At 39.4% G+C, this 23,658-nt stretch overlaps 1 long non-coding RNA gene across 1 annotated transcript in view; it reads right to left on the bottom strand.

Annotated features, from left to right (window-relative positions):
• LOC144333562 (uncharacterized) overlaps positions 1-14,755 on the bottom strand; it is a 97,830-nt gene extending 83,075 nt beyond the window's left edge. The window contains exons 1-2 of the long non-coding RNA XR_013402316.1: positions 14,601-14,755; positions 13,401-13,474 (exon numbers count right to left, since the gene is read on the bottom strand). This is a non-coding gene — a long non-coding RNA (uncharacterized LOC144333562). The remainder of the gene's footprint in view (positions 1-13,400; positions 13,475-14,600) is intronic.
• Between the last annotated feature and the right edge of the window lie 8,903 nt (positions 14,756-23,658).

Raw genomic sequence — 23,658 nt, forward strand, 5'->3', positions numbered from 1 at the left:
CCAAACTTTAAAGGAAAGTAGAAATTTCATATAATCAATAGAAAGACGTTCTTGTTTATCATTGGGCTAGGTACATTGTTACAAACTTTCTAAAAGACAATTTGTAAATCTCATCCCCTTAAAATGCCCATTCCCTGCTTTCTGTACACATAGAGATATTCAGGAAGTTTACCAAAACAATTATAAGACATTAAGCCTATGAAATGTAATAGTTAACAAAATAATTATTGGATAAATGGCAGAAGGATGCTGTCATAAATAGACAATTCTGTAATAAATTAACTAATTTATAAAAGGTGTGTTTATTATTTGAGGAGAAAATATTTATGACACATATTTTCAAGAAAGAATAGACTTTTTAAGTTGATAACACACATTCAATGTTAACAGTCACTTGCTGCAAAATAATAATAATAATTTTGTATGATGGTTTTATAATTAGTATTTAGCCCAACATCAGAATATGATATCTGGACTTCTTCATTCAGTATAAAGTTCTTTCTAGGGCATCAAAGTGATCCCCTTACATCTGGGTTCAGTGACATGTCTAATTAAACGATTCAAATTTTCTATCTTCATCATTTAAAAGAAAAACATAATTCTACTGTGATCTATCAATTACTTAAAAATGATCAGATATGTTTCTTCTTCCCAGAATTTTAAAATTTTTACATTTTCATCAGAGATTGAATTAAAACAAAGGAAAGTCGTGTTTATAAAACTGTATTTGCATGAAAGGACATTTTATAATTTTCTCCAAAGGCATTCATTGTACTAATCCCATTTATATTACAACTGTGCTCTGATAACTGATGAAAGGATATTATTTACTTATCTGGCTTGATAAAATAATAATATTGAGATGAAAGTGCAATTAAACTAAAATTCAGTAAGACTATCTACTGTGTACCTTTTAAAAATTCATATAAGAAACAAGATATATTTCATTCCCTTTCTGAATTATAACTTTGAGATATGGTAAAATAGCTAAATAACACCTAATCAAGAAATTTGACCTTCATCCTCTCCCTGCTAACATGTATAATCCATAATAAACTTGCTTTCTTTTTAATTCTGTCAAAAATGGACAATCTGAAACTCTAATAAGCTCTTGACCTGTGTTGGCCCTTCCTGCATTTTCATGGAAGGATGATGTAATTCATTATTTCCACTGATATGTTCAGAACTCTTAGCCAGCATCTTTGCTTTTCATTTATTCAATCTATTGTAATCTTTGCTTAATAGAGTGCTGGAGCATGTCAAGATGAACAATTAAATATGATTGTTGTCATTGACAACCAGCAGTTATTGCTAAAAATGTTCCAGGCAGGAATGTGAGCACTGAGGTGTTTAAGTAAAGGAGAAGTTTAAATGAAGTATCTCTTCTAGATAATGACAACTAAATGCTATCATTCAAATAGCACATTTCTCCTTCCATCTATAGAAATCATAACAGAGTTTCTTTTTTGCTTTCCATACTCCCAGCCACAGGGAATTAATTCTTTAACTGGTCAGACTTTTTACTAAGAGTGTGATCTCTAATTATATGGCTTGTTTGTTGGAGCAAGATGGAGTTCAGGTAGGGGCAATCATCCCTGAATAGGGCAAAATGGATTATTTTAATCCATTTCAAGACATGCTCTTGAAATGGATTAAAATAACAAAAGATGATCCCTATGTAAGCACAGAGAGAAAGACAATAATTTAATAATTTGAATAATGAGAAAATAAAATGAGATTGTTAGAATTTCCACAACAAAAAGAAAAATATCTCCCAGAAATGTTCCCTTTTGCCCCAATGATGTATCTAAAATGGGTGTGATATTATCAGTTCTCACAGTCAACACCCACTGTGTGTATGTGTTTGTGTGCACATAGAAAGGGTCAAAGGAGATGGTATCCGGTGAACAAACAGTTGGTATAACTAAGTAAATAAATGCCCTTTGGTGAAGTCATTGAAGCTGCTGAAAAGTGTAGTGGTGCTTTCCCTAATCCCTACAATAGGAGTACTAATTAAATTTCCCCATATGGAGATAGACATGTTTCAAGATGGAAATTTCTCAAGGATAACTCAAGAGCAATATCCTGGAGGAATTTGCATGGGGTGGATATAAGTATCTAACTGTTTTCAGAAAAGAAAAAAAGAGTGGCCACACAGAGGGTCTGGTGAGTTTTCACTGATACTGCAGAGATGGCCATGCAAGGGGCAGGCCACAAACTGGACTGGCCACAAAAGTGCATTGAGGCCCAAAGAGTGAACAGAGAGAATAAGGCTGAGCAAGGAAAGGGAGAGAGAATGTGTCTCCTCATCCCCACTGTCCCAAATCCTTGATGAGATGGGATGTCACACTCAGGAGATAAATGTCAAATCTCTGATTGGGTCATGTAAGAGGTCACCCTCCAGCATTAGCTAACTGAGTTTTTAGTATTTTTATCTGGTGATCACACGGCAAGTCCAGCCCTTTTGCTTATCTTTTTTTCTTTCTCTCTTCCTCCCCCTCCTCCTCTCTGGTAAAAGCTCTTTCAAATATGACAGTTTGGCAGAGGGCTCATCATAAGTTAATAAGAGTGAACATGAAGGTGAAAGGCGGCCCAGCAAGTTTTGGGACTCCCGTGTGCTGTAGCTCAATGTAGCAGAGATCAGTATGATCATCTCGTTTGGCTCCATTTGCTTCATGTGTCTTTCTTTGGTAGCTGTCTCACCCGGAAAAGAGGTGGTTACCGTTTGGTACAGGATTCTGGCCTCTCTGAGTTCTCCGCTGTAATGCCCTGAAATGGTAGCACATATGCTACGCTTCTTCTAACACTTGTCGTTCCTCTTCAGAAGTCTCTTTTAGCCTCTCCCAACCAACACAAAAAGGCAGAAAGACTCAGAGATGATATTTTCCTGGATATGTGTCATGATGCATCTTCCCACCAGTACACTCTGTTAAAGATCGAGGAAAAGCATTGCTTGCGCTCCATTATACAGTTGAATGGTTAGAGAAGTGCCTGAGCCACTCTTACTTCCTTAATCCCTTCTAGGTCTCTTATCCAGGATTTTTCCTAGATAGTTCTTCAAATTAATTGTATTTCAGCCTACCTAAGCATCAACAACCTATTAGTAACTGCCTAGCAACTGAATAGGTATACTAGAATTTTATTTTCTTGGCTGTGCAATATTTCTTTGAAACTTTGAACCCCATCCCAACCCACCAAACCTTGTGAGCAAATCCTAGAAACTGGTGAATAGACTTGCATTCACACTTCTCGCACGTTTCGTCTTTGCATGCCGAAGGAAGAGATGGAGGCGTTTTCAATCTATCTTCAAAGAACAAAGTAGTGGCATACTTTACACTCCCTTCCACACACACATACTCATACACACACACAATCCCTTATTCAATTAATCCACATTTACCACATCTTTTTTTGAGGATCAGATCAATGACTAGAACTGTACACAGTCATTCATTTGCACAGGTCTCATGGTTCCTGTCAGTGATAATTGATCCGTGGCTGAGTCCAGAAACCCCAGTTCCCACTACCAGGAAGAGGCTTCATTCTGCTTGGAACTCTTATTTGCCACTGTCATTGCACTTCCTTAAGAAGTACCTTTCTTGGAGGCCGGGCGTGGTGGCTGACGCCTGTAATCCCAGCACTTTGGGAAGCCGAGTCAGGCAGATCACCTGAGGTCAGCAGTTCGAGACCAACTTGGAAAATATGGTGAAACCCTATCTCTACTAAAAGCACAAAAATTAGACAGTCGTGGTGGTGGGCACCCGTAGTCCAAGCTACTTCAAGAGGCTGAGGCAGGAGAATTGCTTGAACCTGGCAGGCAGAGGTTGCAGTGAGCTGAGGTTGTACCACTGTACTCCAGCCTGGGTGAAAGAGAGAGACTCTGTCCCCATCCACCAAAAAGAGTACCTTTCTCTTCTTCTGAAATAAATTATAAAGACTTTTAGGGCAGGGAAAATATTTTGTTTTTAATACTACCCTTAAAATGCTTTGTCTATAGGAGCTGTGGAAAATATTTGTTGAATAAATGATTGACAGATGACAAAGTATGTAAGTATAGGCAGCTATCAATTACCTCAAGGCTGATTATCCCACACTTAGAATTTCTATTGGCATTTTTATATACTTTCATTCCAAAGTTTATTTTTATTATTTCGTGTACAGAATAGTAATTTATATGTGGAAGAAAACCCATAAAGAGTTTTAATTGGTTGTTTACTAGTTTTCTTCAAAAATGTATTCTCTCATGTATTCTATGGAATGCTACTTGACTGGCAAGGGAAAATCTTTTAAAGTAAAATAATAAATTAAATCACGGAACTAATGGGCCAGAAAAACTAAAAATAAATAAATACATAAATGAATAAAATAAGATGAAATAGTTAAAATAGTAGAAATAAAATTGAGAGAGAGGAGAGCTCTACTTTGACATGAGCTTTGCATTAATCTTTGAGAAAGCTTGCCATTTCTAAAATAAAATAATTCCAACAAGTGAAGTTGAGGAAGCAGAAGGAAGTTTTATATAATGAAGTTAAGTTTCAACTTAGACTCCTTTAAAAATTAAATGTTTGAAATTCTCAGGATCTCTCACACGCTTGTTAATTAATAAATGCCAAACATATCCCTCAATCCAAAATAAAGAATTAATTCTCCTTCTGAATACCAGGACTGCCCGCTAGCTGGACTGTAGAAACAAAACTGTGTACTTTCTCCACTGTCAGTGGTCTTTCCTGAATCACTGGCTTGCCTGGAAAGGCTCAGCAGAGGATAAGTGAGAAGATCAGGACTCCCAAACAAGACAGAGACTCCACACCAGAGAGAGGGCCTAGAGTTACCCACATAAGAAGAAGCTCTTGCTAAGAAAAGCACCTGTGTGCATACGCAGGCTCATCTCTTAAGCGCAGGAAGGACTTGTGTGCTGCAGAAATTATTTTGGTGGCAGCTTTTAAGTTACAGTATTCCAGTGCACATTTGCATTTTAGTTTCAGCGTGTTTGCTTATCTCTAACCACAAGCTTATGCACTATAATTGTATGCAAGAACACGAGGTGAAATAGGCTTTTAAAATTAGATACACAAATGTGTATCGGTCAGGACCCCAGTCTAAAACACATGGCACGCTCAGTTAGTTGGGATTTTTCTTTCTTTTTTTTTTAATTTAAAATTTTATTGTGAATTAAATTTAGACCTACAGAAAAGTTGCAAAAATGTTATGTAGTGTCCATACTTCACTCACCTTCCCCTTATGTTAACACCTTACAATGTACATTTGTTGATACCAGGAGATAAGCATTCTTAGAATACCATTAACTAAATTACAGACTTTATTCAAATCTTACCAGGTTTTAAACCAAATTTTCACCATGAATCTATTTCTGTTTCAGGATCCAAATCAGGATCCCACACTGCATTCAGTAGTCACGTCTCCTCAGTCTCTTCCTATTTGTAAGTCCCTCAATCTCCCTTTAACTTTCATGACCTTGACACTTTTATTTCCTTTGAGACAGAGTCTCACTCTGTTGCCCAGGCTGGAGTGCAGTGGCGCAATCTCGGCTCACTGCAACCTCTGCCTCCCAGGTTCAAGTGATTCTCCTGTCTCAGCCTCCTGAGTAGCTGGGACTTCAGGCATGTGTCACTATGCCCGGACAATTTTCTTTTTTTTTTGTATTTTTAGTAGAGACAGGGCTCCATCGTGTTAGCCAGGATGTGGGCAAGGGATTTTTCAAAGAAGCTTCTTAATGAGGGGAGTGTTTACCAAGGTGTGGGAAGAGGTAGCAACCTACAAGGGATATGTAGACACCTAGCGGCCAGCAAGAGTGAAGAGCCTTTTCCACTCCTAGGCCTGATGGAACAAATGGACACAATGGTGTTACCGGAGCTTAGTTAAGAGCTTAGTTAAGAGCATGGAATAAGGTGGCCCTCAGGGCTGTAGTGCCAGTGCTGTAGACACTGTCAGACCTGAACTCAAGCCGGGGTAGGGTGGGAGGATTAAATGCCCTGATCTTTCTATTTCTCATCCTCTGATCTCTCTCTGATGCTTTATACCAGCAAAATTGAAAGTGGGGAGGGAATGCAGTTGATGCCCCCCATGGAAATCAGCCTTCTGGACACAGAAGAGAATATGCTGGAGAATAAAAATGCAAGGCAAATGCTGAGTTACCAACACCACAGGAAGGGAGGCATTTATCTCATTAAATATTGTACAGAAAACCGAAGTTACATTCGCTGTACACTTTCAGCATTTTCCTCCTGAAAGATAAGTTGAGACCAGAATTCAAGTTTTGAATCTGCTGAGTTTGTTAAAAGCCGTTGAAATTGTCCTTTCAATCCTCTATCCCTTAATCCACAATAATATTTTTACTTACCTTTTTCTATGTAAAACAGTTTGTTTAGATATACATGATAATAGTTTCAATAAACTGTGCCTTCTTCAGGGTAGGACACAGTGTGCATTCAGGACTTCCTAATGGTCTTTTGAATATGTGGTGAGTCTTACAGTAATAAGAAACTACAATGTAAACTTTGTATATTTTTGGCCTATGAACTTCAGGAACTTAAGTTTAAACCTTACTCTGGGAAACTTCCTTGTTGAAGAGTGAAACTCTGTGTTTGGAGTTTAAGAAGTTGGGTTCTATTTTCAACACATCCATTAATGGGCCCTTTTGAGGTTCTATAGATTTCCAAATAGTGTTTTAAAAGGTAATTTGGGTTGAAGTTATGAGTAGGCAAACACAGTAGAGTGTTCTCTTTCATGTAGTTTTCTATTCATCTACAAATGGCTTTGGTCTGCAATTTGCCTTTGGAAAATGCATGCAATTTGCTTTGATAAACTTACAATTTCAGCTTCATGCTGCTCTTTTGGGGGAAATCATAAGACTCCTATAAGAGCTGGTAAACAGAGCTGCAACTTGTCAAAAGTACTAGCATTTGAAAAATTAGAATTACAGTAATTGGATACATCTATTTTTAAAGGCGCCTGTGAAAATAATCTCCTAACACTATTTAACTCAAAAGGTTTTAATGTCTCAGTTCTGGTGCTCCTGGTCTACCATGCAGAGCCAAATATATATCCAAGACAGAGAAACAGGGAACTCCTGGAGAAAATCTGAAGAGAATAATCAGCAGCCTGCACCTGGGGGTTGTGGAGGGTGATTCACAGTAAAGGAGTCACACGGTGCCTAAACGCCACCTTGACATTCCTAAAATAGTGAGAATAAGACATGATGAACATAGCAATGGGGTGATCATTTTCCTTCCCATGTCTAACTTTGTTTGTTTCATATTTCTTTCATTTGGAGCCTCCTCTTAAAAATACACAGATTTTAAATATATCTTACTACTTAATGGTAGATTATAAAATACTAAAAATCTTTTCACATCGTCCCTTGATGTATTTTTCTTGATTATTCTTGTCTATATAGTTTTTTTTATATTAGTAGTGCTGAAGCAAGGTATAGCACACCCAAAAATTAAAACAAGACAGAAAATTTCAAGAGACACTTGATTGTATTAAATCTGAGTACCAGAATCTTCACAGGTAGGAGACTTCTGGCTCAAGCACATTGAATAAAGCCATTTTTTTTTGACTTCTCATTCCATAAAACTTGCTAAAATCTATAAAAGCAACAAGAAAATATCAAGAAGAAAGCTCCACCTTCATCACTAACAAGAATATGCCCCAACTCCAAATTTCACACTTGGAAGAATATTTGCCAAATACAGTTATATTGAGGACAAATGAGGTAGGAGGCTGAAAGATAGGTAGTCTTAACTCAGACCTTAGGTAGGATTTAGATCTCCCTGAAAGTGAAGCTCATGGTGCTCAAATAGCCATGTAACGCTGCAAGGAGGGGTGAGGGGTGCCAAGGAAAAGTGGGGAATGTCCACATACAAGACTCCTTTTCAAAACAGATGGAGATGAAGGAGGAAGCACTCTCACTTGTCCTTGTCTTATTACCAGCCAACCTTCTGGCTGAGAAACTGTTGGAAATGAAGTTGGGAAGAGGAAAAATGAGAAAGTAGATATCATAAGATCCTAACAGAGAGAACTAGTGACTTAAAGAACATTATTGTGAAACACACGGATCCCCTGGGTGTGCCATCTAAAGAGACTCGTTTCAGGCGTACGTGATACCCCTTCCAACTCCAGTCTTCAGACACCTCTAGTTAGTTATCTATCTTTCTGCCAATCTGCCTCCAGGTCTATCTCTGCATCCACAGGTCCATCTACATGTGTATCAAATACTAACCATGACTAATTCCCCTTCATTAGACTGGGATTCATTTTTGCTTTCTAAGTTTTTCTTTCCTTGCATCCTTTATATTGCTTAAATTTATAAGTACAAATAAATCACTTTATAAAATAAAATGTCAAATAAGGAATGAAGCAAACCAGGTTTTTAAAAAAGAAAATTCGTGTAGGCCAGCTGCAATGGCTCTTGCCTGTAATCCCAACATTTTGGGAGGCTGAGGCGGGTGCATCACCTGAGGTCAGGAGTTCAAGGCCAGCCTGGCTAACATGGTGAAACCCCATCTCTACTAAAAACACAAAAATTAGCTGAGCATGGTAGCAGACTCCCGTAGTCAAAGCTACTCAGGAGGCTGAGACAGGAAAATCGCTTGAACTGGGAGACCGAGATTCCAATGAGCCGAGATCATGCCATTGCCCTCCAGCCTGGGCTGTCTCAAAAAAACAGAGTGAGATTCTGTCTCAAAAAAAAAAAAAGTCATTCATTAATGACTTAACAAAAAATTGTTGATGACTGAAGTCACAATTTTATCATAATTTCATAATTTTTAAATATACTAAATATATGTTATATATACATATATATGTGTGTGTGTGTATATACATATACACACACACACAAACATTTATAGATACAGAGAGAGGTTCCTCTTCCCAGGGTGCTGAAGTCATGATTTCTGTGCTCATTTAGCCCAGATTCTCCTCATGCTTCAAATTCTGATCCATCACACCGTGATGTTTCCAGTTGGATCCAGAGTCCTGACTGGTCATCGTAAAGCTTTCCTAGTGTTTGGTGTGCTGTGTCTCTTGTACTTCCCATGGGGTAGGATACAACTACAAAATGGGTCTCCAGATTTATTAGGTTAAACATGTATTCCCTCAATGGTACTGTAACCATTCCACTTCAAAAGTAAACTTTATCTTCATTGTTTAGTATCACTCAAGCCCAATACTGAGGAAATAACATTACAACTGAATCTGTGCCTGCGCCACAAATTTCCATCAGTAATTTCCCCTTAACTCATAGAATAGTAGATTGTGTGAGTGTAAAGGGAAAGGTGAGAGGAATGGGCTAACACTATTAAGCAGTCTTTTAAACACTTTTCATGTCACCTTTTACTTAATAATAAAAATAGCCTTTTTGATATAGGTATTATTGCCCGAATTTAATAGATTAAAAATATTAAAACTTAAATAATCAAATAACTTGCACAAGAAGCCCTAGATACGCAGAGTGAGCCTAAGATTATAATAGAGACCAAAGACCCTGAAATCTTACTGCCTTCACCACACTGTGCTACACCAGCCAAGAATATTTTGTTTAACTCTTCATCTAACCCATCAGGAAGCCAAGACCTAGAGGGGATAAGGGCCTTACCCAAGTTCACATGACCAATTAGGGCTGGCACTGAACTGGGCCTCTGGAATCTTGTCTCAGTGATTTTCCGTGCCCAAGGTTGCCTATTCCCCAGAGAAGGCATAGCTAGTGCAGCCTGAAGCATTCCCCACCACAGATCAAGTGCTTTTACTGAGCCAGAAGGCTTCCCTGTTGCTGGTGTCTCACTCACTCCCTTTGGACCACTGCTCTGTCTTTTTTGTCCGTAGGTCATTCTTGTTCTTCTCTATCCATACAGTTCCTGAGTACTGTAGTCACACGCAGCTACTAGATTTCTTTTGAGAATCTCACCAGTGCTGCCCAGTAATTGAAGACAGGTGAGAATTAACACTCTTTCATTATTTAGCTTCCAGGAAATTATACAATTAAGCCCAAGACTGAATTATGCTACACATGTACACAATTTAGGAGTAAGCATGCAGCCTTAATAAAATCGCACTATTCTGTTTTGAGGTTCTGAAAACGCGTTGCATGGAAAGTTCTTTGAAAACAATTGTTACAATATTCTCCTTATGTATTTCAGCAAATCATCTCTTGGAATACTGTGACCAATAATCTTCTAAAGCAACATCACAGCACAAGATTATTTATGTATTGAACCTCCCATGTTATCTCTAAGGGTATATAGTGAAATAGACACTAGATTTTAATGTTTGTTCCTTTAAAATCAGAGTGTTTTCAAAATGTTTTACCTAATCCACACACATTGCATATCAAAAATGCACAAAAATGTAAGCACATTTCTAATGTTCATTATTGCTAATCAACAACCTTTCTAATATCTGTCAACCTTTATGCTTAATTAGTATAGCTTCTGATAGTATTTAGTAAGAAAGGAAGTGAAACAACTTGTAGTAGCCAGCCCTGGAGTGTGGATTTTCTGATTAAAAGCTAGCAGATCTGTGCTCACTTCAGCAACACATATACAAAAAAAAAAAAAAAAGGAAAAGAAAAATGGAGCAGATCTCCTTGACGTGCGATTGAAAAATGGAGCAGATCTCCTTGATGTGCAATATATGTATGTACACAATATGGCCTAGGATGAAGTAGTTAAAGTAAATTTCTACTGACAGACTATGGACTCACCATTTCCCTTGACTTGTGATCACTTTGTTCACTTACCTGCCTCTTGTCTGACTTGTTTCTGGGATCATCCTTCATTCTGATCTGTAATACAGGTGCTTTCCCAGGACTCTGATCTCAACACTGTACATGCCCCTAATTTGTCCTGACTACCACCAGCTGGGCCTAGGGCTACGGCCCTGGAGAATTGCTGGATTTGCTTGGCCCTGCTTCTTCCCAGCCTCTGTTGTTCACTTTCAGCTATGGCAAGCACTTTGCATCCCAAGGGTCTGCATTTTTCTGTCTATTCAGGGCAATAAAGCACCAGACATCAGCCAGGTCTCTAATATCTGCACTTCTCTCTGTTCAGGTACAAAACCAGCTTCTAAGGGGAGATCAAGAGTACAAGTTCGTTCAGCTCTTCTTATAATGTGGGCTTCAGTGGAAGTTCCCCTCTCTGACTTTATCATCACCCCCAAACCTCACATCACCACCTCCTTTGCTCTCTTTTGTGAAAGTGAAATTGGGAGCAGTCAATGCTCTGATCTAGTCGTCACCTCTGAATGTAAAAACATAATTCTCAAGATGCAGAATGAAAGATGTAAGGTGGCACTCAGACTGGGTGAAAATGTGCACCAAATAGCAATGATTCAGTTTTCAAGAAGGAAAGTTTAAGCATCAGCAAATAAAGACAGACCACTCTTCAGGACCAACAAGCTCCTGCAGCTGAACTGAGAGATCAGCCAGACAAGTGAGTGAGCAGGGAGAAGAAGCCCCACCTTTCTAAGCAGCAGCCTCAACACAGCGCATCGTGACTGTGACTGTGAAGCCTACTCGGCCGCACCTTTTGGTTTTTCAGAAGACGCACGTCATCAAAGCTTTCGATGTGAATCTCATTACTATACAGTCATTTTTAAACAATTTCAATTACAAAAAAAGTTGTGCAAACAAAAGATTGCTGTTGGTCTGTATTCCCTGGCATAGCTGGATTTTTGGAATTCTTGGAGAATCTTAGGTCAGTGACAAGGGTTGAGACATCCTAACCATGGGGGCAGAGCTATAAGCCTCTCTAATTAGGCAACACAAAATTTCTCATAAGATGTGGAACTAAAACTGTTTTATATAAAATCTTTTAAGAATAGTTAGCTTTTTCTAAAAAAAAAAAAAAAACTACTCTATGAAAGACAAAATAGAAGGCACTTCATTTATGATATCTAATTAAAACCACATAGCAACCTAACAGATAGACTTTAGTATTTCTGTTTTACAGATAAACTGAGAAACCCTGAGAGGTAAGTGTCAGGAGTTTTCTCACACCAACAACAAATTCCCCAGGGCTCTGACACCAACTGAGTACCCAAAAATTCAATTTAATTCTGATGCTGTCTACCTGGACTAAGCATCAGATGCCACAAATTAAAGGGCTCTGTCCCATAGGACTGTCCCCACTTCCAACACCAGTTGCAGTCCTGGGCCACCTAATACTTCTATAAATATATTTATATATTTTATAAATATAATACTGACTATAAATCTGGGGTTCCTATGATTCTCTCCTGTTTATTTAGTTCCATGTACTGGTTTATTGTAAAGGATACAACTCAGAAACAGCCAAATGGAATAGATTCATAAGGCATGCCATAGCACAGTGGGTGACATAGAGCTCCCATGCCCTCTCTAGGTAGGACATCTCTAAATTGCCACCTCTGAACAAATTGACCTGCTCACGAACCCCAAAATGTCTCCAAATCTCATTGCTCAAGACTTTTATAGAGCGTAATCTCCAGCTGTCTCATCCTATTTTCTGGAGGTCAGTGGCCACACAGGGCTGGAAGTTCCAATCTCCTAAATACTTAGTCTTTCTGATACCCACTCCCATCCAGAGGTTATCTAAAGGCTCCACCTGAAGTCACATATCAGCATAAACTCAGGTGTGATGGAAACAGCTTCATTATGAATAACAAAAGATATTTCTATCACTCAGGAAATTCCAAAGGTTCTAGGAACTGTGTGCCAGGAATTCAGAACAAAGACCAAATATATCTGTGTCTTATACCACAGTAAATGACTTTTCCGACATAATACAAATATGCTGTACTATAATTTCAACAAAGATGAATTTGGGTTTATGGTCTCAACCCAAAGATTGACTCACTAACCTAGTTATTAAAGTAATATTTGCCATTGATATTTTCTCAATCAATCCTTACTACCATGCTCCAACATCTGCCCATTTTACTATGATTCCACAGAGGTCTTTAGATATTCCGATCAGGCCTGAACTGGAAGGAAGGAATAAGATGATAAAACCATTATTTTGATTACCTCGGCTGAATCTACACATATGAAAAGTTGGGAGAGGTCATTTCCATTTTGTCCCTTTGATAGGAATCTTTCTTTTTCTCACTGGGACCTAGTGTGAAATGGTGTCTGGTTTATTTACTTACTTTAATGTGAGCCTATCCAAATGTCGGAGTGTTCCCGAAGGCGGGAAGGATTCCTAAGGGCTCAGTCACTTGAATGAATTCAAGAATCTTTGTGTTAAAGTGTTGATGAAGTGACCAGCATTTCTGTCTCACAGAAATAGACAACTTTGAAAAGAGAGGAAAAAGTCAACATTGAAACCAGAGTACTGAATTTTCAATGGTGCTGTTTCAGTCACCCTTGGGAAACATGTTTTAGGGAGGCCACACTTTACCTGGACATCCAAATCATTTCAGTGGGGCTGGGGTAGGGGCGTCCTTCTTGCGTCCAGTGATGCTGCTACCTCACCTAGTAGAAAAGAGGAAGCAAAGGGAGTGTAAGAGAACATTCTGAGCACAAGATGGGGACTCTGGTGTTTTTAAAGAGAACTGAGTATGCCGTGTGACTTCCTAGAAAGATAATTTGAATATGAGTCACAGGAACTGGGTTCCAGCTCAAGTTCTTCTCATGAGCTACTATATGATCTTTCATAAGTATGCAGTTTCTCTCTATTCAGTGACATAATTATAATAGCTACATTGATTGAAATAACAACAACAATTTTCCTATCACTTTGCATGTGTTATCTTATTAATCTTAATGATAACCATGAAAATTCTCCTTCTCTCTATTTTATGAGGAATACTGCCCTAGAATTAAACAAATGCTAACTACAAATCCATAATGTTTCCAAACATTCAGCTGCCCATTAAGTGTAGTCCAATTCTTCAGGTTATTCTGTCAACAAAAAGAGTCAAACTGTAAAATATTTGAAGAGATTTATTCTGAGTCAAATATGAGTGACTATGGCCCATGACACAGCAGCCCTCAGGAGGTTCTGAGAACACGTCCAAGGTGGTCAGGGTACAGCTTGGTTTCATACATTTTAGAGAGGCATGAGATATAAATCAAATACATTTAAAAAATACATTTGTTTTTTCTAGAAAGGCAGGACAGCTCAAAGCAGGGTAGGGGAGTCGGGGGAGGCTTCCCAGCTATAGGTGAATTCAAACATTTTCTGGTTGACAATTGGTTGAGTTTGTCTAAAGACTTGGGATCCATAGGAAGGGAATGTTCAGGTTAAGATAAAAGACTGTGGAGGCAAAAGTTTTTTTGAAGTCTTATAGTAGCTGCCTTTAGAGACAATAGATGACAAATTGCTTCCTATTCAAATCATAGTTAATCTTAAAGAGGTTTCTTTAGGATTGGAAGCATCCAGAAGAAAAAGATCCAGCTATGTTAATAGAGATTCTTTACAGATGAAAAATTTTCCTCCACAAAGAACAAGTTTGCAGGGCCATTTCAAAATATGGCAAAGAAGTAAGTTTTGTGGTAAAATATTTTGATTTTTCTTCCTTGTCTTGTAATTTATGCCAGGTTGGAAAGTAAGTCACAATATATAGAGTTAAATAAAACCCGTAGGATGAGAACTTACGATTTGTAGGGCATGACTCCCCAGGCCCCTTAAATAGGAATTTGGGCAAGATTTTTAAAAATCAGAGCGTAGTCCTTAATTCTCTTTCCTCCTTCATCTTCACAAAGTTCATTTTGTTAGTAGCAGCGAATCTGGCGGATCTGCAGCAACTTGATTCTTGCTTCATCGGGAAAGAATTCAGCTGAGGGGCATAGGGCAGAGGGAAAGACTGAGTCAAGTTTTAGATAGGAACGAAAGGAAGCATACTTGGAAGGGGGCCAAGTGGGCGATGAGGAGATCCAAGTGTGCTGTTTGGCCCTTGACTTGGGGTTTTATACATTGGCTAGGTTCCAGAGTTTGCATTTCTCCTCCCTTGATTTTTCCTTGGGAGGGGCTGTCGGCATGTTCAGTGGCCTGCCAGCATGTGGGAGGGGCCACATGCACAGTGATTTACTGACTTTGTGTGCATGCTCACTTGAAGCATTCTTCCTTTACCAGCTGAGTGTTGCTAGAGGAAGGTCATATACCAGTTAAACTCCGCCATTTTGCCTCTTAGTGCACGTGCCTGAGCACACTTGCCCAACTCCTGAGATCTTATCAGGAAGCAGCTGATCACCAGCTTCAAGTGCTTTCTGTCTATTGGGAGACGGACTTTCTTTAGCACTGACTGTGACCAATTTTTATTTTAGAGAGACAGTTTAACAACTGCCTGAACATCACCTGATGGTCACTTGACGTTCCTGGGCTGGAAGGCAGCTCTCCTGCCCTGCTCATGTCTGTCTAACTATCTAACAATTTCATTTCCACTATTTTTTTTCCCCTGAGAGTTATTATGATGTTATGAAATGAATGAATAAGAGCAGTTTGATAAAACACATAGTAAATATCTACTATTTTCATTGACCACTATGAAGTAATTATCTTTAAGTAAACTCTAAGTTCCACAATGCCAAGGGCTGTCTATCTATCTACCTATAATAAATTCTTACATCTAAACATGTCTTTGTTTAGCCCAGGGTTAAAAACAGAGTAAGCGCCTCTCAAAATTTTTTGTTTAATTTTGATTTTCCGATACAACTCAAATATTTTGTCCGATTCAGTGGCAAAAGCTCTCCAGTGCTTCCTTAATTCTCCACTTTGCTTCTCATTCTTCGTACTTCCCCACTGGCCTATTCCCAGGCTTACTGTGCTCCTTCCTGTAGTTTTTCTAGAACTTAATGGGTGCCAGTGACCCCAGAGCTTGGGACAGATATGTGCAAGAACAGGGCATCACACCCAGCAGGCTGGACAGGTACACCTTCCTGCAGCTTTTAGCACAGACTAGAATACCTGCAGTAAAATGTCCCAAATGGAAATAAATTACCTAAATAATCAATGAACAAGGGCAGGTATTAATAACTTCACATGATATAAGGGCCATTTGTGGTCTACAGCTTAAGTCTCTTTCTTAGCTCATTTATTCTGTAGGGGATGTCATAGCAATGTTAAAATATGCTTCCATTCAAAGTAATTAAGCCAACACACACAGGCACTTAAGGAATAACGAGACTTAAACAGTAATGTTCATATTTTTTCCTGGTGATTTCAACAGCCATCAACCATACATATTGATGTTACTAAGAGGCATTTGGAGGCAGCCTTGGAATGTCTACTTCATTCTTCATTCATTTGCTCATTAGAAAATAAGGGCGGAGACAGAGAGAGAGAGACTGAGAAAAGAGAGCCTAGAGCCTATGCCTTGTGCATGCCTTGTGGAGTGCAGTAGATGCAAAGATGAATAACAGAATTGAGCCTCTGTCTCCAATCCACATCCCCTCAACTCCCACCCCCTCCCCACATACTCTCTTTTCCCACCACAACAAGAGCCTCTGTCTCCAATCCACATCCCCTCAACTCCCACCCCCTCCCCACATACTCTCTTTTCCCACCACAACAAATGCTTCCAATTCCCTGTGCTTTCACTAGCCACAAAGACATTGCACTGCTGTTGCAGCCTCATTCCTCGGTGCATACGTGGTTATTGCTCCTAACCCCCACCCCTTTCTATCCCTGGCCTGCTCCCTCTAGAGAGTAACTGCAAACCTTTCAGGGCACCAGGTAAAGTGATCTGCTAGAGTCTGAGTCTCCTCACTTGTCATGCAGATAAACCGCATCTCGTCCAGGGATTCACAGGCATTAGCTGACTCTTGAACCATCGCAGCAGTGTGAGTGTTCACTCACCTGGGTTTTCCATTACATTGGGAGTCACTTGAGGGCAGCGACCATGTTTTATTCTTTTGTTTGTTTTGATCCTTTTTACTCTGGGACCTTGCCATGACTCTTAGCACATGGGGCATGCTCAACAATATCTATTGAATGAATAAAGGGTGGAATAATTAAGAAACTCCTAGTGTAATGCTGTAGAGACAGAGGCAAACCAATACACAGAATACAGTATCACGAGCTCATGGGCACCCATGGCACTGGGATGCACCCACAGTGTTAGGGAGGGCTTCACTCTCCGTGTCTTCACTCTCATCTCACCCAGGCAAGCTACTCAACCCCAGCTCTCAGGAGCAGGCTCAATATTGGTTTCTGCTGCAACAGAAAGTACAACGTGAAACAAAATGCGGGAGCAGAGGGTCACTTCACAGAGGGAAGCTTGTGTAGCTTGAGGAGAGTAAGGAGAGGCTGCACAGGGGATGTTTCGGCTACCTGGCCTGGGGCAACACACACTACAGCAAAATGTGGGGATAGGATGGAAAAGAAAGGCGCAGTACATCGGAGAGGAAAGCAGAGGAATGCTGGAGTATGGCAGAGGGGCAGCAGAATATACCTCCCTGGAATATGAAGGGTTGTTGAGCTGAAGGCAAGTTGAAGCAGATACAGGAAAGCTCTCTGTCCTCCCTGTATTTGTCTGGAAACAAGACATAGATTTACAAAGGTAAAGGGTATCTTGACTTCCGTTGGGAAGAACAAAGGTTAATTACTGAAGACAGCTGTAGATTCTTACCATCTGGAGAGGAATCTTTGTTAACAACCTTTGCTAACCAGACTTTATCTGCCAGTTATTTCCCTTCCCACAAGTTGCCAGGCCCACAAGTTGCCCTGGCTAGAAACTCAAAGTCCTTTTCCTTTTTCTTGTCACTTCTCTATAAATCTACTCCTCATCAACAAAGAACACTTTGTTGAAGATGCTCTATAAGCTGACATTCAAAGCCACCTGTTTGAGACTTTTTCATTCTCTGGATGTCTTCCCAGAGAATGGGAATGTATGAAATAATATGCTAATGAATAATATATGAAATAATATGCTAATGAATGTCTGTTATTCTCTTACTAATCAGTATGTGTAACAGAGGTCCTTTCCAACTTAATGCCTATGATGCTTGAAAAAAACTCCACAGTAGGGGAAACTAGACAGAACTTAAGTCACACATGTGTGTCCTAAGACAGAGGATAAGGAAGGTCCTTAATAGCCACGGAGATTTTCCCTGGATTAATTAAAGCTAAGGAGGTTTCCGAGAAACTACCTAGGATTTTTTCCTGCATAAATCAACCAAGCCCCATGCCTCTATACCTGAAACAGTTGGCACCTGGAATAAAAGGTTAATGTTAAGAATCTAAGGCCGTGGCTTTGGACAAGAAACCTACCACTCACTCCTTTCCAGTTTTATAGAAAGGAGATTGTACTCGCACAGACGTTACCTATGCCTGGACACGAGCATAACAGCTAAAGAGAAACTGGAAAATAGAAACAAAAACAAAAACAAAAATGAAACCCTACTTTCTCTTAGTACTTGGGCCAGACCTTGATTACAACACCCTGGCCATCTGGAGCAGATGTCTTCCCAACAATACTCAAGGCTGAGGTTCAGGAATCAATGTAAAACTTTCTACTTGTCACTCCCTTGAAGCTAGAAGAGCGATAAGTTTGTGTGAAAGTCATTGCGGTTTTTGCCATTTAAAGTAATGCCATTACTACATCATGGTTTTGCCGTCAATTTAAATGGCAAAAACCGCAATTACTTTTGCACCAACCTGGTAGGTGTACAAACTGTTTCCTAGACAAAGGGCCAGTGGACATGTTGGTCAGGGACCTTGTCCCAGCAGGTCTGGAATCTGGAGCAGAGAGTGCCCATTTGGCTGCACTCTGCACGGATGCGGCCCCCATTCTGGCTTTTCTCGTGAAACCCAGCAGCGCAGGAAGCCTGGGGAGAGACACACACAGGAAGTGAACATGGAGGTCGGGCACCTGCTTTGTCTGCAGCCTAGTGAAACATCACCCAGAATCTTAGGCTCTGTCCACACAGATTAGGACTCCTTACTCTTTTTGGGAGCTATGACCGCCAGAACAGTTAAAAGGCCAGAGAGCGCTTCTTCATGTTTCTTTCCCTAAGGATGGATATGGGATATGGGGCATAGGATAGGAATATGGGGCAAAGACGAAAGACGTCTTTTTTGCCAAAACTTGAGAGTATCCTTTGGGCAAGTACATGGTTTTCCAATACTTATTTCCCTGAAATGTAAAATGGGGAAAATAAACAAAATTTTCTTACACATTGGTTGAGAAGATTAGAGTAGATAAGGTACCGAAGAATTATAATATGAAATTAATAAACATTAACTTTGTGCTAACATAAAGCTATACCTCAAGTCGGTGCCTCAAACTGGCATTGGTCCTTCTCTCTGACTGCCAGGGGATGATATTTTGTGAGCAAGTATTAAAATCTGGTCTTTTGGTTCCCTAACTTCTGCAGTGTCCATCCCAGGGTCCTGCATAGACCCTTTTCCCACCGTGTTTTCTGTGCCATAGAAACCATGCCAGCTCCGTTCTGATGCCACACGTGATTCAGGAGTGCTGGGGTGGGGGAAATTAGTAGAGAGAGGAAATGAACTTTCAAGTTTTATAATCAGTTAACATTTATAAAGCATAACTTGGGTGAAGAAAATGGGTGAAAAAAAAAAACATGGAATTCTTACCTATGAAGTCAAGTACAAGCTTGCAGTGCTGGAGAACACACACTCAGAATATAAATGGACATCAAGAAATGGTAACAAAGAGGCAGAAGATCTGCATAACACGGCAATGCCCACATTCGCTGAAATGAAGTCAAAGCACTTACATGATTATGATAGGATTATAATCTCTGAAATGGCAAATCCCCTGTCTTCTGTTTGTGCCTAGTTAAACCAGTAGCACCGTGCCCTGCCTTGGGAGCACCATGGCTAACCAACAGCGTGGTCATGAGCAGCCATCACAGTGCAAGGTCCAGGAAGCTGGGCTATGTGAGAACCCAGGGCCACCTAGCCCAGTAAAGGAGCCTCTGAGGGAACCCAGGTTATGCTCTTCAACCACAGAGTGCCATATAGATGAGAGACCCTACCCTTTCCCCGTTTCAATAGGGGCAGAGATGGAGTCAATGGCTAGATTCATAGGGAAAAAAAATGTAGCTCACGTGTTAGAAAGAACATATTAATAGCTTTGACAGCCCAATAATGGAACGGCTAACTTATAAAATTATGTTCTTCACACCATAAAAAAAAGGGCATGTAGCCATATTGGGGGGCACATTTCCATAAATCTTAACCGTTGAATGTTACATGTTCCCTAAGAGACGAAAAATACCTGAAAATGGCTCTAATAGAGAAGAGGAGGGAGCTTGAGTGAAAGGAACAGGAACGCACAAGGGAGGAACCCATTAAGGCTCCATATGTTTTTATAAAAAAATGGAGAAAAACGGTAGGAAAAGAAAAGGTTAATTTACTGCCATTTGTTATCCCTCAAATATACCAGGAATCTATTATGTACAAACGCACATTTATTTGGACACTGTGGGAAATACATTAAATAAATTAGCCAGAATGCAGTTTTCATAAAACTAACAACCCAATAGAAGAAAGCATATTCATAAACAACATAAATAACGATGTTATCATGTAGAAAGTGACTTAAATATGGTGCACAGAAAGCCTTCTGAGAATTAGGCTTTACATAAAAATGGACAAATCAGCCTATGTTTTCCTTGTAATTAAGAAATGAGATAAAAATTAAGGGATTTGAAATCAATTGCTTCTTATTCATTAAAAAAGTAGGTCAAAAAAGTTTGAATCAGAGAAATGAGAAAGAAAAATTTTAGAAAAAATATTTTTTGCTCTATTTCTCCCATTTTATAAGCATTATTGAATCTCAGGTTTGGATTAGACACCCAAGAACATATTTGTGCAATATTCCAAATGTTTCCCCATCAAGGTCATTTTCTTAAAAAAAAAAAAAAATCAATAAACCAGGGCTTGGCTCTTTCACTCAGGCTGGAGTGCAGTGGCATCACCTTGGCTCACTGTTCAACCTCTACCTCCTAGGCTCAAGCAATCCTCTTACTTCAGCCCCCTGAGTAGCTTGGACTACCGGCTTGGACCACCACGCTCAGCTAATTTTTATATTTTTCTTGGAGATGGGGTTTCGCCATGTTGCCCAAGCTGGTCTCAAACTCCGGAACTCCAGTAATTCGCCCACCTTGGCCTACCAAAGTGCTGAGATCAAAGGGTCATTTCCATTTAACCTAAGTAAGATTGGCTTATTAGAGAAATATTAGAAAAAATTAAATAAGCAAAAGAAAAATGTGTGAACTATAATTACATTAAGTTTATGTTAAAATATAACCTTTTCAATGTCTATAAATATAAATTGATATGCATTTACATATAGACATAACAAATAATATACAATGCAAAATATTAAGCACATTTTTACAACATGATTCACACACAGAGAAATACGTTTCTCCATTGATAAAATGCTTTCTGATATCATCTTCAATAGCTCATTTCTTTGTTAGGTGCACTATAACATATGTTTTATTGTGATAAAATATACCTAACAAAATTTGCCATTTTAACGATTTTTAAGTGCACAGTTCAATGGCATTAAGTACATTGTTGTGCAATTACAATACATTTTTTAAAATCTTAGTTGGACGTTTACTTTTCTTCTAATTTGATATTATATATAATGCCACAATAAACATACCAGTAGTTGTTCATATTTTAAATTATTTTGCTATAAATTTACTTAGGTACCAAAGTATATATGAATGTCAATTTCCATATACTCTTGGAAACAATAAGTATTCATATTACATTTTCTTTATGTATCAGACAGGAAAAACAGCGGTATTTTAATACTGTATTAATTTTTCTTTATTTATTTTCAAATAATAATATTTGACATATATGTATTTGTAATGAATTACAAGGTGTTGGCCGGGCGCGGTGGCTCACGCCTGTAATCCCAGCACTTTGGGAGGCCGAGGCGGGCGGATCACAAGGTCAGGAGATCGAGACCATCCTGGCTAACACAGAGAAACCCCGTCTCTACTAAAAATACAAAAAATTAGCCGGGCGCGGTGGCTCAAGCCTGTAATCCTAGCACTTTGGGAGGCCGAGGCGGGCAGATCACGAGGTCAGGAGATAGAGACCATCCTGGCTAACACGTTGAAACCCCGTCTCTACTAAAAATACCAAAAAAAAAAAAAAAAGTTAGCCGGGCGCAATGGCAGGCGCCTGTAGTCCCAGCTACTCGTGAGGCTGAGGCAGGAGAATGGCGGGAACCCGGGAGGCGGAGCTTGCAGTGAGCCGAGATCGCGCCACTGCACTCCAGCCCGGGCGACAGAGCGAGACTCCGTCTCAAAAAAAAAAAAAAAAAAAAAAAAAAAGGAATTACAAGGTGTTTGTCTTAGGAATTGACACCACCTGAGGAAGCCAGAAAGTCATACTGTGAACATTTTTAAACTCTGTCCCTTACACTGATGGGAGTCATTAATTTGTCACAGCATAATTTTTTATGTTGCATTGTTTTTCTGTTGGTGTTATACGTGAACTCCGGTGGGTCCCCGTTGAGGGCTGCCCCCAGGAGGTGTCAATTCATTGGTGTACGGGCACATCAGCAGAGAGGCTTTCCAAAGCCCTCAGGCACAAAGATGCTGACACTGGTGGCTGCTGGAAATTGCGAAGCACAGGGAAGAGTTGGGGAGGGCTATGGGGATGATGGTACTGGTGGTTTCTGTTACAACCAAGGCCAATCTTCTCACCACAGTGAAAAATCATTACTAATGTGTTTCATATTTTCTTTCAAACGGATTTTTACTACAAATATATATGAGGAATATTGTTGTTTTGGCATTGTTTCCACTCATATATTGTTAGCAGTCACCATCTTGTTAAAACTGTTTCCATCATTCTAATGACCACATAGTTCTCTTCTGGATTGCTTTACTATAGCTCACTTAATGCAGTGTTTACCCACTGATACATCACAGTAAAATGGAGTGGTAGGAACGCTTAAGTGATGCCAATATGTGGTCGATTCTTGTTATAAGTGTGTGTATTTTTATGAAAACTGAGGATCATGCTCTGATGGCAGCATCTGCTAGAAAGAACGTGGAGATGAAGACGGGAAAGAGAAAAAACCCTCCTACGCATTCAGTACTAACAAAAGATCATATATTTATTAAGGCACTTAAAGATTTTGCCCAAAGAATACAAAAGAAATTCACAGCAAGGACTAAGCTCTTCTTCTTAAGGAGGAACTGAGATAAAAAGTAATCAAACAAAAAGCAAATGAATACGGTATTAACCAATCCCTTCAAAATTTCAATTTTCTAAACTGCAGAGAAACACAAATATGTTGAGCACTGTTAACTTAAACAATTCCTTGCTGCTGCACACTTTTTTGTTTCTATTTGGCCTCAGCTATGGAGTTTAATTAAGTATAACTTCCAGTTTATGGCACATAATTATCATTAGTTCGTGGAAGACCTCATTCTCCTTTATTTTCTTTTTGCTTTTCCTGACCCCCAATCCTGTTCTACGTTCCCACACAGACACCCAATCTAATGTGTTTGTTCCATGTCTTTGGATTTGCCTATAACCTTATAAAAAGAGTGTTGGGTTTTTGTACGTGTTTTAGGATGTGTAAATGACATTGTGCCATGGAGCCTATTTGTGTGTGTGTGTAATGTGGTAGCTTTAAGTAACGTTCATGTGATCACAGGTGCACCTAATTCACTGCTCCTAAGTGCTTGCTGCACTGAATACATCA

This window comes from Macaca mulatta, chromosome 12, assembly GCF_049350105.2.
Source record: "Macaca mulatta isolate MMU2019108-1 chromosome 12, T2T-MMU8v2.0, whole genome shotgun sequence".
NCBI classification, from domain to species: domain Eukaryota; kingdom Metazoa; phylum Chordata; class Mammalia; order Primates; family Cercopithecidae; genus Macaca; species Macaca mulatta.